At 41.5% G+C, this 18,414-nt stretch overlaps 1 protein-coding gene across 1 annotated transcript in view; it reads left to right on the forward strand.

Annotated features, from left to right (window-relative positions):
• The first annotated feature begins 17,219 nt into the window (after positions 1 to 17,219).
• PCDH9 (protocadherin 9) overlaps positions 17,220 to 18,414 on the forward strand; it is a 687,142-nt gene continuing 685,947 nt past the window's right edge. Inside the window, exon 1 of the mRNA XM_049815746.1 lies at positions 17,220 to 17,549. The gene's annotated coding sequence lies outside the window, so the exon portion shown is untranslated. The remainder of the gene's footprint in view (positions 17,550 to 18,414) is intronic.

Here is an 18,414-nt window from a genome sequence, read left to right on the forward strand (position 1 = left end):
GAAGCAGAGGACTTGCTTGTTTAAGAAGAACAGATCAGGAAGGCGCCGAGGATTTTTATTACTCAGAAGGATTCCTTCTAAGGTGATAAAAGCACGTAGTTATCTATGCTGGCACAAACAGCAAGGTGTCTCTGCCTTGTAATATTAGAGCCAAAATATGACATACTCTGTGCCTTAAATTCCTTTTTTTTTTTTTTTTTTTTTTATCCTCAGAAGACGTGTACAAATTCCACTATAAAATAAATAGAGCTTTGCACTGAGTCTTGAGAAAGTTAGAGGTTAAAAATATTCTCTACCTCTCGCCTCATCCCTGACCTGCCATCTCTATATATTTGCATACATATGCAAGCTTATGCTGTAAAATGTTCCTAGCAAGAGTTTGCTATTAAAAATGCTGTGCATTATACCTGATAAAATGCTGAGATAAAATGGAATTAGAAAAAGCTGTGAAATACACCTCGGACAGCGTACGATGCTGCGCTAGGAAATGTACCTCACAGGAAAGTACGAAACCTGTAACCTAAAGCATGGCACCAATCAATCTATGAGGAAAACTAATATACATGATGCCTGGGTTTCGTGTACTCAGTGAGCATATTCACATGATAAGGCTTTTTGTCATTTGAATGTGCTGCACCAGAAGGGCAAGGATAAAAAGTACGCTGTCACCAATTTGGAACGACATCTGTAGCTGTCTGCTGGAAAGGAAGCAGATCATAAATCGGAGAAAGGGAGATGTCTAAATAGGCAAGGCTTTCTACAAAAATACACCTGGAAGAATGAAGACAATTGCTACAGTTTTTTTTGGGGGGGTTGCTACAGATTTTTTCAATTATAATCCTCGAAAGAATTTGGAGACAGTAATTAATGTAAATGTTGAAAAGTCCTCAATTTACCTTCTTCTTCTTTTCCTGTTCTTTGCCATTTAATACAATAATATGAGCAATGTTGAAGGATTTTTTCCCACCTTTTCCATTCTTCCAGACCCTCAGTTCCTTAAACAGTCATGAAAGCACCAAAAGAAATATTAAGCTCTGTAATTTTTCTAGTCTGCCACTTTTCCAACACTCAATTTTTTAAAGTTAAAGAATTCCTTTTTTCACCATTCTGAAGCTTTCATAGGTGAAAATCTACAAATATAAAAATAAGCCCTAACAGAACTGTCACTCAGCACATTGAACTCAATGACAAAAATGGGGTAGGAAGAGAAATGACAAGTAAGGGAAATAAAAAAAATATATATATAAAAAAATAAAATACTTTTTCCAAATTAGCTGCTTTTAAAAATGCATGTATACTTGTATTTTTTTGCTTGTGTCTTCTCTTCTAGTTTGATCTTTACATCACTGAAAAAAACCTGCAGTATACCATTTATTTATGGTTTTGGCTTTGCACAAATGTTTCTCTGCTTTTCAATAAATTCTACTCATAATGTGTAAATATCTGTGGCAAAGACCATCCCCCTGGAGTGATACAGGATGCATTGCTAAGCAACATTTTTTTGAGTTTGCTTTGGTTTTGTCCTTTTGTTCTCTCTCGGAATTCTTTTTGTCATTTGTTTTCTTACCATATGAACGCAGACGGAAGTTCCGCAAGGGCCTCTTTCTGCAAATAATATACACACAGCTATGTAAAGACTTCAGATTTCAGGTAGCCCGTGCAGAAGATCATGACATTTATCAGCTAACTTTGAATGTGATGTTCAGAAGCAGAATCCCACCGGAATGTGGGAATACAAATCCAGAGTATTTCCACTCTAGATGACCATTACTCTCTGGGTGGATGGGTCTGCTGCAGGCTCAATTCTACAGCAGAAAATTATGAACTTTTCCACTTTTTTTCCTTCCTCTGTACTTTGCGTTTTTTGTAAAAGCAATCTGAGCACATAGACTAGATGGGAGCCACTGAGCACTCCAGCAAGGTCCCTTAACTAAGTGATCAGTGGTGAGGACGTGAAGACATGCTGAAGTATGCAGTCTTTGACCAACTGTTCACACAGCCTCAGCTTGTCTGAGTCTCACCTAACTAAAGATAGAACACACATACAACAGAGCTCCTCGTATCATTGAAAAGTAAGCATAAGCCTGAAGGTCTAAATGTGTATCTCCATATTTAAAATCTTTGAAAATTATTAATGGACATATATGCTCTAAAATTGCCAACCCAAACAGCAGAAATGCAAGCACTCTTACGTTCATAGATCTGTGGCCGTGCAAAGTGTTCCCAATACAGAATACTCTGCCAAAAGCTAAAAACACAAAATCAAACTTTTTGGCATTTTCCTTAAGGAAAAAGTTGGTTTTGGTTTTTTTTTTTTTTAAAAAGTACAAGCTGCTTCTGAAGCTGCCATTTGAGAAGATTAAGCTTTTCAGCTCCTCAAATGATAATGTGTCTTCCTGCCTTGCTCTTTTATTGAGACCTGCATTTTTGTTGATACCAGTGTTAGGTATGACATGGCAGCAGTTTCAAATGGGTTTACAACTGACCAGTAGCAATCAGAAATGGTAAGTTTCCAGATGTTTATGACAAAACGCATCTCTACAGGGAAGGAAATCTTATATTGGTACGATACCGGCAGCTCCAAGGCAACCTTGACATAAATTTTCAGCAAACGTATTCCTGCCGTTGCTAGCTGTGCTATCCTATCAATTCAGTGTGATTATCTAGTCCAATACAAGGAATCCACATTTAATAGATGGTTCCAGCGGCAATCCTCTGACACCATCAGCTAAAGCTTGTTCTCACTGTCTTCTTTACCCTCATCTTTATTGCTGTCTGCAAGAGAGCTTCCCAGTTCCATGAATTGGTATGTAAGGGCAGGTATTTGCTTCATAAACTCCTGCTGTTTCTCAACTGTTTGTCGGTGCAACAGAGGATTTTCAATACAGCATGTAATTAACTATTACTGAGCAAGTAAAAACAGGAGCGAGAAGTGTTTGTTGTTGAAGTGTAGCAGAGAAAAATGTGATTTGTCCCAGTTGTTCCTTCCTACAGTTTTTAAATTGCACCATGTCTCTCCCAAAAATGAATTCATGAAAGACTATGGTATTTTTACCGGTGATCTCTACTTGTGGAAATGGAAATTCCTGGCTGCCCTCCAGAAAAATAAACTCTCTAAGAACAGAAACAACCCCTCAATGTTGCATGTAGCAAGGCAGAAGTGCAGATGTTATAGGACACTTAGGCATGGCAATAATTCATGGACATCCCTACCCATTTTAATACAAATATTCATTTGTAATGAGCTAACAAAACTAGTTTTGGGCAAAAGTTACACTTTGGAAGAAGTAACATCAAGAATTTTACTTTGAGGTTTCATACTTGGGGCAATTATGTTTGTGTGATCTTTTCCACTGAGCACAGAACCCATTTTTGCAAGCACTGGAACTATTTGGTGGGGACAGTCTGAGACACTCTTGCAGTGCCTTTAACACTGAACTATATCATCCTCTAAGAACACCGGAGGTCAAGGCATTAGGCCACTGACAACTTGACAACTGTACAACTTCACTGTGATACTATCAAATATCAGCATATACTAAATGTAAATATTAATCTCAAACTAGCAATTAAGCTTGAAAATATGGTTGTATAATCATCAGTCAAAAATCTTGTTTTAATTATACCAAACTTATATAGTTGCTGCTCTCTTTCTCTTTTTGTTTCCTAATTTATATCGCCTCTCTTGGTGTTGCCTTTGTTTCTGCTTCGTTCTTGGCCTTCCTGACTACAGCCCTTTCTTGTCGGAACACTCTCACATCTTTGCTACCTAGTGCTTCCCAAATTTCTATCATCTCTACAGCTAAATTGCAGAAAGCATTACTTTGCTACCAAAAAAAAAAGATGTTCTGCGAGGGATCACATTTTCCTGTTTGATGCTCCTATAGACTGTTTCCATCTCCCCAGCTATCTCGAGATAGGAAGCCCAGCTGTTTGCTTTTCTCACTTCTTTCATTAGAGTTCACACTTTACCTCCAGATACCCTGGTAGAGCAACTGTCTTCCTACACCAAAACCCTCTGGAGATGTATAAACATTAGTGATCATGTTAGAAGTACTAATGTGCAGAAACTTACCCTGTATTGCGTATGCTGCCTCTCGAGTTCTGCACAGGGAGCAGTCAGTCTCAGAGTGCTCCTCTGTCTGAAAATAAAAGAGAGGGGATGAAATGAGAAGGGTTCTGTGCAACTGCGGGAACATGTTTGTTTTCTCCTTATAAATGCATTTACCAGGCAGACATCCAAATCCAGCAGAGTTCTGCCTGACGAAGCGCCTGTCCCTGCGGGGCCGTGGTTGCCGTCTCTTCGGGAAGCATCTCTGGATGTCGTGCGCTTACCCCATCGCCTCCACCTTCGTCCCTCGTAACTGGGTGCGCTACCGGCTCTGCGGTCTCTTCCTTACCTGAGAAAGCAAGGTCTTCTGATTACGCGACTGGGCTTGAAATAGCATTTCCAATCATTCTAGTTACTGTCACTTGGTCACAAAGAAGGTTACGGTCCTATCGTCCTTGTCGCCAAACTTTACGAGAGAGTCACTGGAATAGGAAAAGCATCATCGGACAGGCGTCCTCCTTCCTTTAGCTTCATTCCTGCAAGTGTTTGCAACCTTTCTTGTCGGGCAATAATGTGCTGGATGCAGTAGCATTTTTAATTACCTCAGTCACCACTCTAATACTATCGTTACTCCCATAATATGTACCCGTATAAATGTAAGCTTATTGTTGAATGCAAGTGATGTCAACCTTCAAAATGGACGGTCACTTTAATTATAACAGAATTATAAAGGGAAAATTGCTTTTTAGCCAGTATTACCCTGTCAAAGATTTTATCTGTAACCAGTTAACTTGACAGCTTTACTGAAACTTTGTTATAATTAAATTTCTGTATCATGTAACTGCCTTGTTTGATTTTATTTCATATTACAGTTTTTAATTCATTTAATTAACATTATAGCCTCATTAAGCAATGGTATGTTTTTAATGCAGCTCATTTGTAAAACAGATATTAAGTTACATCCTAATGGACCCATTGCACTCAAGTTCTATACAGATTGCACTCTTGCCTGACCCATGACTGAAATTAGACACAGCCTTAGATATTTAAATTCTTGCAAAATAATACAAAACTGTGACAAGCAGGAGTGGGATAACACATGAAATGTATAAGTCCTTCTCTGGCAAAGCAGGGGTAGCAGAGAGTTGCAGGATATGAAGACGTTTGTGGTTTAGACAGAAAAAAAATTCAATTTCAGTTAAGGCAAGCAGTAACACTTTTCCTAGCAATTGTTATTTACATATAGGGGTTTTGGTTGGTTGGTTAGTTTCTTTTTTAAATAAAAAAAAATCTGATAAAGATACTAGCCCAGAAAATGGCAGAACTGAATTATGAAAAAAGGGAAGACAAACATGTATAACTCATCACCTGTTAATGGAATGAGGTTTTGCTAATTGTTGCTACTTGCTGCATCTAAGGTTGGAAATAGAAACTTCGTAGTAATGTCACGTTGTCAATGTAAGATGACATTCAAAACGTGCCTCTCTTAAGTCCTTTCAAAGAGGTCATTTCCTACCGTTGGTCCCATACTGTTGTTTGATGAATTAACAATTATTATTTGCTTGTTTTAGTTCGGTTTTAAAAATAATTTTTGTATTTTTTTTTAGTGCAATTTGAATTATATTATATTAAGCACAAATAACTAAAGGCAATTATTTAAATATGCACTGGTCAACACCACATAATATTACAAATTATTACCTTATTTTCTATTATGGCAATTTTATATAATATATTGTCACCTTAATTGAACTGAACCAAAGATTCACAATAATAGAGGATGTTAGCTTAATTTCTTTAAATGCTTGTGATTAAATGAACAGCCTTAAGGCATCCAAGTATTTTGCTGTGACAGTGTATTAGGCTTTCTGATGTCCCAAAAGCAGAGTGTATTCAATAATACTTTAAAAAAAACTCCAAGATAATTACCAGGGCAACTGTCTAGCTTCATGCTTTCACTTTGCTTATCAAAATCTTTGTGGAAGACATGTTGTCGATGACATGCAGTACTTAAAAATATCCTCTAGATGACACTGTTTACTGCATTTAGAAGATGTGCGGGCGTTTATAAGAAATAGCTGTAAATTGAACGAAATACATTTGACAAGTATTGTTTGAGCCTAAGCCTGCTCTCTTGACGTCAGTGGCCAAGTTTTCAGCAGCTTCAGTGAAAACAAGAAGAGCTTCTATATTTATCTATAAAATGAAGCAAAAATCTTCTGCTTTTCTTTCAACAGAAAGGACCTCTCTTTAACATACAATTAAAATAGTTTTCATTGCATCCTAAACTATAAAATGTACCATAGGAATGCTTCCTAATTACTGAAACTCCTTCTTACATACACACATACTTAATTATTCTGGATGGCTTTGTTTAAAAATGACACTGTATAAATATTAATCTTTTTTCCCAACTATTCTTTGTTCCATGATCTACATTCATTGTAGCACAGTAAATTTGAGTTCATTAGATCAGTTACTGCTATTTAGATGTAAATGTCTTCAAGGAGGATTAATTACTCTCTAATTCTGAATTTTTTAAAGTCAGGATAATGAAGACATTCTCTGACATTTCTCTGATAAAAAAAACCCAGAAACTCCCCTTGTGCCTCCATATGACACGGTTCACAGCAGATAGATAAAATTTTGGAAAGTGTCTGGGTAATTTTGGGGGACTTGAGCTAGTAAATTAGGTTAGGTTGAGCTCCAGGAAGCCATTCAGTGGTTGAAATGTCCACGCTTAAGTTGTCTGTCCCCCACAGGGGCACCTTGGCTGCCTCTAGAACACATGGGAAGAGTGAAAAATTCCAGAGTGCTCTCCTTCAGAAACACATGAGAGGCCACTCTTTAAGCCCGTCAGAGAAGAAGGAACTGTGACTACCATGGTGATTTATCCACAAGCACAGGCAGAGCATGTAGCTGTACATCTTGCAGCAATATTTTGATCAACTTGTCAGTTTGCACCTCCCTACAGATCCTCTTCAAGAACGAGAGAGTCCTGTTTAGGAAACTGAAAGTAACTGTTAGTAGGAATGTTTTTGAATTACCTGTTACAGACCTCTTAGAAGTGGTAAATGAACCACCAAGAGCACTTGAATCACAGGCTGGAAATTCCTGACAGTTCTCCAAGTAAGCGGGAGAGCCAAGAGGTTTTTTCCCTCTGTCCTGTGTGATTCGAGCATGCACCACCCTTCCCTTAGCAGAGTATCTTCACCTGCAACTCGTTGGTTATTCATGGAGGGTCAGGCTTACCGACACGGCGCAGGATTTTCTTCAATGACTGCTTCATGCAAGGGACGTACACAGTTCGTGGAGTAGGGAATGTACGCCGAGACTCTCCCTCCAGTCTTATCCACTGTGCTTGGGAGTCAGCACACCCCCCCACACACACACCCCCATAACCTGTCCCAATAGGATTTTAACCGTCGTATCAAAGTGAACAGCATCATCAGGAGACACAGTTAAGATGTTCTTCCAGAAATTAGGAGTTGTGATTTTGAGTGTATAAAGACAAAAACTGAGTAAGTGCCTTCTGAGCTAAAGGAATATTAAAACCACTTAAACATAAATTTCATGGTTGTGCTTAAAAATAAGGTAAACCAAAATGCGCTACGTTTTACACAAAGCTTGATTTTGTAGGCGTGCACTGTTTTATCCAGCGAGAAGAGGAAAAGCATCTTATTTGTAGACCCTGATAGGCTTGAGATATGTGTTGCTCAGAGAGGCCAAGACTAAGAAGCTTTTGAACAGCCACAAAAGTACAAGCTCAGCTTCTCAGAAAATTTAACTATGTAAATTGAAGCATGCTGTGCAGAAACTTCCTCCAGTTTGATGACATTTAAGTTCATATCTTCTCAGGATTGCATTACAAGGCAGAGGCCTATATTCTGTCCATAACTTACTTTAGACAACTAAGACAACATCTTTTTAGATGTTTTTTGAGGCTTTGGGGTTTTTTAACCACATATCTTCTCAGTGGTCTTACAGTATTGTGCAAGATCTACTTCACGTCAGAGCAAGCGGTATCAGTGTTAATGAGAACAGAATTTGTGACAGCATACTTTAAATTAGAGCTGCCTAAGGCTATGTGGGAACACTGACATAATCATTTGTAATGCTAACTTCATACAATTAAAGAAAGAATTATGAAAATGAGCCTGTATTTTGTGCGGAGGAGCTGGGTTTTCAACATTACTTCCTCTCAATACTACTAAAAGACATGCAGGTCCTGATCTTAAAATGAGTTCCAAGTGCCTTAAAACCACATTTCTGATTCAAGGCCAATTTTTTTCCCCCATTTTTAGGAAAACTGAAACATATGAGCTTATGAAAGACAACCTGTTAGGTTCAACTGCTGTAGCCTGATTGGAAGCTTATATCCATTTAAAAAAAAAAAAAAATATAAAAATTACCCTTTAGCCATAGATGTGTAACTGCCAAAGAATGCCAAGCTTTGGCAAAAGCTTTGACTTCTACCTTATAGCATTTTATATTAAATGCTTCCAAGTGACAGATTGGGCTGGCTGAGGAATACCTGGGTAGTTGCTCCATGGAGAAAGTACAGGGCACTGACCCATCACACACCAAAGTGGGCCTGCAACAAACACTTTTATCAATGGAATGGAGATTTTCACTCACGTTCAAAGACTTGGATTCAACACCAAATACTTAATGGGGAAGAAAATTGAAGGCCTACAACTCCACTGGTTCTCTCATAGCAGCATAGGTATGTGTACAGAGAAAGACTCCTGCTACACCATCTGTAAAAAATATGTATCTCTAGGGCTAGCAGAGACAGTCTCTTCATTCACTTGAATGTAATCATGTTAATAAGAATTTCATAGTTTCCAGATTAAAAAAATTCTTATTTCTGTCAGTAATGAACAGCATATTATTGTGCTGAATACAACTGGCTACCCTCATCGTATATCCTGAAGTCCTCTGGCACTCACGCTATATGAAAAAAATCCTCTTCGGTAAGACTCCCTACATTGCTCAGTCGAGAATCAGCTGAACAGTAATGTAAACCAAGCAATAGCTGAAGTCCACCTTTGAAATGACTGCTGTTCAGTATATGAAGTTTACTAAATTGCGGAGGTGTTTTGGGGGATTGACAGCAGTGCACCAGCAGGGAAAAAAAAGGCTTTGTAATTACTACTCCTCACTGGTATGATAATAGCAGGCAGGGTGGATCTGGTTTTACAGTGACTGACATACTTTCTAATGCCTGAACGTAAAAGACCTCCCAATTACAGAAACGAGATAAACTCATCATTTTTTTATTACGCTTTCATGTGTCTTCTCCTAGCATCACATGCATTTCATCTGAGCTTTCAGTCCAAGAAAATCTGTAGGTTTCTTTTTTCATTGCACAAATTTACTGTTTTCAGTGACAAATAGTTACATAGCTATACACTATAGAGAAAAAGAACGTCTAAATAGGACTCTGAACAAACTTGAGTCACTGTTTTCCAAAATATCGTATCCTGGAAACAAGTATCCTCTCCTCATCACAGGCCTGAGGTTTGCAAGCACGGATATAAGCTAATCAGCCAGAAGGCCTTCAGTCTATCCAAGCTTTAAAAAGATAAAGGGGAAAGGCAGAGATATGAAAGGGAATCTAAGCACTGATCCCTGTAAATCCATCTGAAAATAACAACTTTTTGGCATATGTCAGAACAAACTTTGCTAGGGAAAAACTATGGCACTTCCAAGCGATTCCTAATATTGGATTTTTCGGATTCTGAGGTGTCCTGCCTGGGAGGGAGGATTTTCCTTGCTCACGCAACCTGAGTCTGCCCAAGCCCAGTTGCTGGGCAGACGGAGATGGGTGCCTTGTTAGGCTTTGCTGTGGACCACTGCGGCACCCTCCTGCCTCTGTTAGGACTAAAAGCAATTTAATCTACCTGTCTAGACAAGGCTTTGCTCTGGTCTGATCCCTCTCTTTGGTGTTGCTTGTGACATCCAGAAATTTGACAAGGAAAGCAATTATTGATCAGTCTGAGGTGTGTTTTGCTGTGATAATTGTCTAAGCATGACTGAGTGATGCCCCTATAGATAGGTGCTTACTTATTTCCTGAGGCATGTCGTCCTCAGAGCGACAGAAACATTGATAAGGAAGAGGACAAAATGACTAACTTTGATGGAGTTTGTGCTGAAACATCTGCCGCTTGTCAACATGGGAGGCAGAAGCAGTGATTTATTAGCAGTAAAAAAGGAAAGCCAATGAAACTCTCTGTCTTATTCTTCCCCTAAACTATTTTCTGACTATGAATGCCCAGTAAGTTCCCATGAAGAGAAAGTACTGCCCCATTATATGTATATTTTTACTTTGCTTACATTATAACTTACCACGTACATGATAACACATTATTTACTTTAAGACTTCAAGTAACTTCTGCCTATTAAGGAACCTGGCCAATAAAGTCACAGAGTGGAAGGGTGAAAATCTATGGACGGGTTAAAACGGTGGTCATTTAGACTTTTTTTCTCTTGTCTACAACCTAGAACTTTTTTTCAGGGTATTGAACAGAATGTAAATGAATGTGAAGATATTTGGTGGCATTCCCTATTCCCTGAATCCATACCACAGACCTGTAATTTTCCCCCCTTGTTTTAATGAGAGTAATTTTGTTTGGATCAATCCTTTCTTTCGGGCCCAGCCCTGCATGGGCACTCTGCAGAATACTGGCTTCCACATCAAGAGGAGCTCTGAGAAGAATTAGCCTCCAGAAAGCCAAAATTACATCAAAGCACTTCCCCAGAACGTGGTGGCATGTACAGAGTCGGGGTACTGCTGCCTGCCGGAGGAAGATGCACACCTTCTCTTTTACAGCTTTTGAGCCCTGAAGAACAAAGGTTCTTTGAGGATCGCAGCCATACCACAGGGGCACAGAAAAGCGACGCGGTTCAGGAATCAGTGCTCTTCCCTTCAGCACATATGCATGGTAAATAGATGGGCATAATCTGCTCAACGAAAGGGTGTAGCTCTTGCAATATTTCTCCTATCAGAATGCAAAACATACTGCCCCCAGAAGACAAAAGCTCAAACCCATAGATCCCTCGGTTTAACTGGAATGTTAAGAAAGGCAAAAGTGTTAGAAATAAGAAGAAGCGATCATAACAGCACAATGCTTTTAAACAGAAATTAGTCATCTGTCTGCCTGCCTATCTGTAATTTAAAGAATGAAGCTATGTCTATGTCAGTCGAGTATTTTTTTCCCCAGAGGACATAGTTTAATCAAGCTTCACTACCTTAGTAACCTTCTGTAAATGGTGAGGCATGACTGACATCAGAGTAGAACTGAAAAACAGAAGATATTTAGGTTCAAATCTGGATGTAAAGATGTCAATCTCACTAATGCAAGTTAGTGTGAGTATATATATTGATTTAAATTGAGCATTTTCTATTTTCTGTGCAAACAAGGAGCAGGTCAGAAGTTGAAAGCAGAAAAACAAAGTAAATGCCTGAAGGAGGTCTCATTCCACGCTTTCGGTCTCATTCTGATCCTGTCAACATTGCATCGGCATAATTCTATCAATTAGATTTACATTACCGTTTTGATGGAAATTAAAATGCTTTAGTAAAGCTTTCTTCAGACACTATTTTGTCTGAAAACCTTTAGACTTCCTTTCTTTTCCTGTCTTTTTCCTTCTCCTGTTTTTAAACAATGAAGCATCAATAAGCCATCAGGTTATTTGCAGGTCTTGGAATATTTTCACCTTACACAAAAGCACACTGGTTGGAATCTGCTTCTGTATTCTGATTCATCAGCTACTTCCATCGTAATAAATAACATGAGGGTAGGAAAGAATAAAGCGGGTTTTTTTTTCTTTTTGTGCCACATGCAATTACATCTCTTTTAAGTGGTCCAATAATTGCATTTTAAATGGCACTTGTTTATTATTCTCTTTTGCTATATCCAAATTGATTTTTATTGTTTTACTAAATAGTTACTAAAGCCCTGTGAAGGAGAAAAAACCCACACACACTTTCAAGCAAACAATTAAAGTCTGTACGTTAATCTGTACCTTTAAATAAACAGCAATAATTAATGGGAGTTCGGCACCTTGCTGAATCGTACAGTGACGGGGATTAAACACTGGCACTGCAAAATGCCACTTTTCAGCTTGTGCATTTGTAGACCCTTCAGAGCCATGAACTGACATTTGCAATCTTTGTCAGTCAAAAAAAAATGGCAAATTCAGTTAAATTTAGTTCTGCCATTCAAATGGAATGAAGGTCGTCACCTGCCCCTTTTGTGATTTGATTATCCAGGGACTGAGTTTATCTTCCTGAAGAAAGACACAATAAAAGGGCCCAATTCTGCAACTAGTGCCCCATCTCAGCAGCTCGATTGGCTTAAATTATTAATCATTAACTGACTTAGCTATTACTGTTTATTTAAGAGTACAGATTAATATATAGTCCTGAACTGTTTGCTTAAGAGCTTCTCCTTTCCTAGAGCCTTCACGACCATTCTGAAAAACAATTAAATTGAAATTATAAAAATCAGTATATTAAATACATTAAATATAATTTATAATTCAATTACCTGGCTTTTTGAAATGCTGTAGTTATGTATGGTTTACATTACCAAAAATCTTTCCATTGACTTCCTTTGAACTACTCACGTAAATAAAGACTCAAGGTTCAACCCCTACACCCAAGAAGAGAAGGAAACTCTGAAGCAAGCTCCTGAAAACCAAACCATTAGTTGTATAAAGTCTGGACAAAAGCAGCATGCTTGTAAGGAGAAACATGCCTGTAAGGATGTGCAGAAAACATGGGCTCCACAATTCTCTCCGTACGCTGCTCCCACCTTTGTGGCATTCTTGTCTTCAGGCTCCCTGAAGCTTTGGGGGTTCGGAGCACGTCAGATGTTAAGCATCACTCTTTGGCCCAGTACTTCATGTAAGAAGTGGATTTCCCGAGGTTACCGTGGGACTGAAGCGTGGCAGAAGCCCGAGGCAAGGACAGAGCAACGCCAGTGCTAGTTTGAGTCGAGCAAACGCCTGTCTGCCGTGTGGAGGCGGACTACTTGATGGATTAAATGCTGTCTGTAACAGGAGGAGTCCTCGCTTCTCACCTGCCACGCTGAACTCCAAACTCCTTCTCTTTCCGGGGACGACAACATCAGGAACACCCTGAAAGATCTCAGCAGAACTGGCAATTTGGCCTTGACTATGCCCTACTGGCGATGGGACCAAGGCTGTATTTGCTAATGATGTAAGCAACATTTAAGAAACAAGGCCTCCAGGGATAATGCTAAGGATTGCTAAATAGCGAGTACATAACCTGCTATTTGAACACACAAGCAGATGTTTGGAACCCATTTTCTCACCATGTGGGACTGAAGGGGACATGCTATAGGTGCACCATAGGTGAGGTGCCAGTGTTGCAGTGCGATGGCATGAAGTGAAAGAGCTCGTTCATTAGCATATGAATCAGCTCTCCCTAGAAAGTGGTAGAACTGCAGGAGAGGAAAAGCCATTTTGCTTTAATAATAACAGCCTGTAAGAGGCAATCCCAGGTACAAAATGATCAAGTGACCAGAGCCAGTTCAGTGAAGAATGATAGCATTTTATGCTCAGCACTTCAAGATTAAAGTCTTTAGTTAGCTAAGCATAATGTGAATCAGTTTCATGTATAATGTATTGTGTGAGCCTGTAGCCAGTATGATACAATGTAAGCAATTCCACTTAGTGCAATTTGACTATAGCTAGTACAGAATAATTGGAGTCAGTTTCTAGCATGCTAGAATTTGAGTCAAATACGATATGGGAAAGAATTTGATACATAATAATATGGAGGCGAAGATAACAAGCAATGATGTGGATGAATAGTTAATATGCTATAATACAGAAGTCATTTTAATAGGTTATGATGTGATTAGGAGTCCAGTGTTCTTATATGCAGACAAAAGCCTAATAGATCACGGTAAAGAAAGGAGACTATTAAGGAGCAGTATAAATAATGGTACATAGCTGCATCTGAGGAGAGCGTAACATCAAATACGGCAGTTTTCTCAAATATAAGAGTGAGCGAATAAACGTTTACTGGAGGATAAAACATGGCTACTCAAGTGAACATGGGAACTCTTTCCGAGCAGGTCCTCACTCACGTTTCAGGCGCAGCGCAAGGCTGCACTGGGCGATTCCAGCTCCCGCGCAGGAACTCAGCCCTCTCTATTCATTTTCTCCCATTATTAGAAGCAATTGTGACAGTTCTAGCCCCTTCGGTACTCCGGGCCTCAATTTTACAATCTGTTCTGCAAACACTACGGTCTGAAGACCTGCCTCTTCTGTGAGGTTAATAATGCATGATTAAAGAACTACAGCATTTTAAAGCAAGCACATAAACATTAACATGACAGGTTTGCACGTAAACATCTTTGGCTTTTTAAAACAACTTCAGAAAACAGCAAAAATATGCTATTATTGTGACTTGTGACCGGGCTGGGTTTAAATCGAACAGCCACCATCGTCCCGCTCATTGAAATTCTACTTTTTTTTTTTTTTTTTTCTCTTCCTAACTCTTCATGAGGCTAACCCTGTGTACATGAGAAGAGTTCATTTATGAGCATGTGCTAATCAGTTCTGACTACAAGTTAAAGTCATCCCTGAGCAAACAGAAAACTATTCAGCTTAGCAATAAAGTTAAATAATTATTACCAGGCTATGTGATGTGACTACAATGTGACATTGAAATGACTATGGTGTGATTAGAATAAGAATGTTATATGTCTGTGATGTTACTAGAATGAGGCTATAAAACGTCTGTGATGCCATACTGCTGTGATATGACTAGTGTCAGGAAAAATGTGTGCATTATTAACGCATACATAAACGTGCCGTATTTCAGAAGCAGACTGCATTACGCAGAATGCTAGTAGTTCTAATTATCTTCTTTATTAATGGCTGTTCTGCTTGGTATTTTAAAAGACGAAAGAACTGCATACTTAATTCATTCACAGAATTCTTTTTCTAAGTGGTTTGGCAGTAAGGTTGCTCCTTCATGTCACTTGCTTGACTTTCAATGCTGGGGCTGTAGCCATCCTTTCTGTATTACATAATGAAGGTTTTTCTTGAACTATTATTAGATTCAGTTCCGTTTGCTACCATTACTCGATGTCATCAAAACCAGGATCAATTTTTTTCCGTGTGTATCTGTAACAGGAGTCTCTTGGACACAAATACAAAGCACAGCAAAACTAAAGAGCGCGTAATCTTTACACATCATGGGATTACAGGATGCGCGGTGCTCACATACAGCGCCTGCATCCCTGTGACTAGCAAGGATGCGTACATTTATCAGTATGTACCGCACAATACCAAGCCATGCAAATTACTGACCTCTGACAGATACAAGCAGCTTCCACCATTAGTTAACACTGTGTCGTATGTGCAGACGCATATGGGAGTCTAAAGGTAGGAGCCTGCATCTGAAAACGTAAAATCTCCCAAGGTAGGAACTCGGACCTTTAGCTGGCCAACGCCATCGACTGAAAATGCGTGAATTAGCTAGATACAGTCCCGTGTACAGAAACAGTCAAACGTTATCTTTGGGGTTTGTGCGCGTATGTATTTGAAAGGCTTAACCAGAAACAGCAGCCAGCGTGGCCGCGTCCCTGGGCGCGCTAAATTGGATAGGTACCGTGTCACGCGGCTCGCAAGTTCAAGCTAAGAAACGCTGGCAATAAAAGCACAGTCAAACGAAGGTTCATTCATGCTTCAGAAAACGTTGAAAAAGGCAATACATTTAACGCACTATATATAATGCACTATAATCATCTTCTTGTCACACTTTTGAGGTCACTCGTATTGTAATGCATCGGCATTTCATTACGCCGTCTCCCAGGCATGCGATGCTTCTTGTGGCTAGCCGGATAATTTACCTGTGTCATTTACGGGGAAGGCGAAACGATCACTTTCATTATTTACCAAACCACAGAGGGGAATGTTTTCCAGCTCGATGTTTAAGCAGACAAACCCCAAACCCGCCGAGCGGCTCTCTCCCTCCTCCGGCGAGCGTCTGGGCTGACCCTTCGGGAAGGGGAAGGAGAAAAGGTGTGCGGGCGTAAATGGGAGCCGAGACGGGGCTGGAGTCGGAGCGGCGTCAATTATAGATGAGGGGCCATGTATTAAACATGAAGCCGGCCCGCGCGGAGGAGGGCCGGGGCAGGCTGTTTCCCCCGGCGCTGCGCGGCGCCGGCCCCGCGCCGGGCGGCGGAAACTGCGCGCCCACCCGCGCTGCGCGGCGCCGGACCCGCTTCCCGCTCCCCCGCGCAGGGGCCGAGGAAGGGGGAGGAGGGGGGGGGGGGGGGCCGCGCTCGGAGGCACCCCTCCCCCCAAAAAAACCCCAAACAACAAAACAACCCACCCCCCCCCAAAAAAACCCCACCCGCCCCAAAGAAGCCACCACCAGCCCAAACCCACCTCCACCCCCGGGTTTTCCCGGATCACCGCGGGGCTGCTCGCAAGCCCGCCGCCCCGGCCCCCGCTGAGTCGTGTGTCGTGTCCCGTCTCCCCCCCCCCCCGCCCCCCCCCGCACCGCGCCTGCCTCCGCGCCCGCGGCCGACACCCCCCTCCCCTCCCCGACCGGCGCGCGCGCCCCCCGCCGAGCCCTCTTCCGCGCGGCGCGGAGCGGAGCTACCGCGCCCGGCGCCCGCCCCCGCCGGCCGGGGCGGGGCGGGGCGGGAAGCGACGTGCCCGGCGGCCAATGCCGGGGCCGAGCTCCGCCATCCACCGCCCCCGCCGGCGCGGACCAATGCGGTGCGGCGGGAGGGGGGGCCTCGCGCCGCTCACACCCTCCCTCTGGGCTTATTGAGAGTTATATCAAGAATTTCAGTTCAGAGAGAGAGAGAAGGGGAGAGCGTGTGCGAGGGAGAGAGGCTGGGAGGGAGGGAGGAGGGAGGGAGGGGGAGAGAGAGAGAGAGAGAGAGAGAGAGAGAGCGCCGTCGCTTCCTCCCGTCACTAAAGCAATAACCTATTAGGATTTTTTTATTTTTTTTTTTTTTTTTTTTTTTTTTTTTTTGGTGGGCAACTATCACCCCAGAGGTAAAGAGGGAGAGAGAAGCACCGCCAGACCAACTCTTGTCATTTCCAGTAAGAAGTTGCAGACTTGATGTAGCTGGCTCTGCTCTGCCGAGGGAGGGATGGAGATCGTGTGCAGTGCAGAGTGGAAAATACCCCCGGTCTAAAGAAGTGCACCGGATTTTTGCTTGCTGTTTGTTTGGGTTGTTGCGTGCACGTTAGACGCCCGAAGGATCGCCGCTTAATAGAAATGAAACGTGGAGAGGATGACTAACGGCAGAACTGTGAATTTGTTCCCTGGAGTTGCTAATTTGCCACCCCGAAGCAACACATATCTCAAGGAGGACGCGTTTGGCTGCTGCTGATTTCTCCAAAACTGGTGGTTTACCAGATGCATTGTGCTGTATCTGCTGGAACAGATCATTGCTTAGCTGCAGCAGATCGTCAAAGGTAGACAACCAACGTAAGTGCGAAGTTACCCATACACTGCGATGCATTTCATTTAAAGGGGGGGAGGAAAAGAAAAAAAAAAAAAAAAAAAAAAGCCAACGCGCACTGTGTTTCTCTAGGGAAAGGATCAGTGTTTCGGATTCAGTTGATGTTGGTGGCAAAGGCTCACCTACTCGCTGTCTCTGCATCCCTACCTGCATCACTCTGCTGGAAGTAATCACGGGCATCAGCTATCGTGCAGCTTAATGCAGATAAGATTAGTGCTTAGGGGCTGCCGGGGTCCGCCAAACTGGAGGTGCCGGCAGCCTTGCACCCGGCTAATTCGCCGTTAGCAGAGCATGCGAACAGAAGTCTGTCTGTAGCTTGCCTTTTTTTTTTTTTTTTTTTTTTTTTTTTTTTTGTCACCTGCATTATTAGTCTGCAGTATTTATGTGTGGCAGCTGCTAATAACATCCTGAAGGGAGATCGGTGTCAATGGGGAAAGGCTGCACCTTTTTCCTCCTCTCGTCATCAGAAAATAGATTCCCGCCCCCCCCCCCCCGCCCCCCCCAATCTGTAAACATGCGGGCTGCTCCTAAGTTGCATTTGGAATTTCCAGCCCCCTGATTTAGACTGTGTTTAGAAACAAAGAAAGAAAGTTTAAGGTTATTAAACAGAAGGAGAAGTATCCAACATCTGGACAGGCAACATTGAGCTGAGAGTGTAAGAAACTGTAAGTCCTGTTATTGTCTCCTCAGTTAGCAGGGATGGGAAGTAGCCAGTGACGACTGCTGCAGCAGCAGCATGTCCGGGTGGTTATTTCCCAGTACCAAAGCTGGAGAGGGGGATGCGAGGCACCAGGAGCAGAGAAAAAGCTGGTTGGCAAGAGCTAAAAAAAA

Source organism: Accipiter gentilis, chromosome 13, assembly GCF_929443795.1.
Source record: "Accipiter gentilis chromosome 13, bAccGen1.1, whole genome shotgun sequence".
In the NCBI taxonomy this organism is placed as follows: Eukaryota; Metazoa; Chordata; class Aves; order Accipitriformes; family Accipitridae; genus Astur; species Astur gentilis.